The following is a 1,316-nucleotide window of genomic DNA, read 5'->3' as shown; positions in this document are numbered from 1 at the left end:
AGCCTCGGGGGCTGGGTGGGGGTGGGGCGGTTGTAGCAGGACACAGACGACGCTGTAAGCTGGTAGATACATGACAGTGTGGTCAGAGTTCGGACCACGGCTGTTTGTTTACAGCGTTCTTCTTCTTCTGTGTCCGTCCACGTGTGTCCTCGCAACAAGTGTCATTGATCAGCTGATGATGGGTGTGTGTTATCGCTGCTCACTGGTTCAGGAGCTATTTTCAGTGTGAACACGTTTCCTCGATTGTTAGGTCACATCAATAGATCAGCTCCCTGGAGTAAGGCAGGCTGGTCAAATGAATCACCTCCTCACGGTCGTATCCCTCCGCCATATACTGTGAAAGTATCAAAGCCTCAGTCCACAGAGAAATGCACACAGCCTGTATTCAGAAACTGAGCCTTAAAACCAGCCGTCAGGACTTCTGGAACTTTGTGATGTCACAACAAAGCAGTCACCAAGCCCCGCCCACCTGGACCCACCGTCCAAACCTTGCAGGATTTGGTTTCTCTGAGTGTTTTTACCTGAAATCTGCTTTATTTTTATTGGATCACTCAGAAAACAGTCAGCCAATCAGAAGAGAGTCTCAGAGGAACTTCACTTCCTATAAAATAATAAAACCAGTCAGTAAGCTGAGGTTTCCACACTGTGTGCAGCACTTTTGATTCATCCACTGAGGAAATTTACACATTCATAGAAACCACCGTCCTCAGTTCCCTCTAACCCACTGAGGAGAGTGGAGTGACGCTCTACAGTAACTGAACTCCCAGTTTCCAGCTTCAGTCTAATTATAAGAAGCTCAAACTAATTAGGCGTGAGTTTTTTTCTCTGTTCCAGAAGACCAGCTTTATGAGTGAAGTCCGCGGGATAAATGTGCTGAGAATAAAACAGGAAAAACTTCTCCCTGTTTCCATGGAGTTGATGTTTGAACTGTTATGCAACCGATTTATTTTTTAACACAGATGAAGCCGTGTGCTAATTAGCCGTGGATAATGACATGACTGAGTAAATGTTAATTATCACAGCTTATCCTCATTTGTCACTGCTGGCTCCTGGAAGCCCAGTGACAGGGTTTAATGGTCTTATGAGGATTTTGTTTTTAGTTTTTTCAACATATACATATAATTGTTTTTCTGCACCCATGAGACAGAAAGTTCTCCTCAGAGAAACCAGCCTTGATAATGACGAACTGCTGGTCTCCATGGTTACCTGACATACAAAGTCAGCAGAGTGTGGGGGTGTACGTTTGCCTAAAGCTTGATCGATCAGAAAGTGGCATGGGAGGGAACAGAGTGGAGTGAATGGGGGGGGGGGGGGGG

The 1,316-nt window shown here is 45.8% G+C and overlaps 1 protein-coding gene across 1 annotated transcript in view; it reads right to left on the bottom strand.

Moving 5' to 3' along the window:
* vwa8 (von Willebrand factor A domain containing 8) overlaps positions 1-1,316 on the bottom strand; it is a 63,817-nt gene that overhangs the window by 59,179 nt on the left and 3,322 nt on the right. The gene's annotated exons all lie outside the window — the stretch shown is intronic.

This window comes from Seriola lalandi, unplaced genomic scaffold (genome assembly GCF_002814215.2).
Source record: "Seriola lalandi dorsalis isolate HSWRI2012SDOR001 ecotype SW California unplaced genomic scaffold, Sedor1 jcf7180002054936, whole genome shotgun sequence".
Taxonomy (NCBI): Eukaryota; Metazoa; Chordata; class Actinopteri; order Carangiformes; family Carangidae; genus Seriola; species Seriola lalandi.
This window is presented reverse-complemented; position numbering and strand designations above follow the sequence as displayed.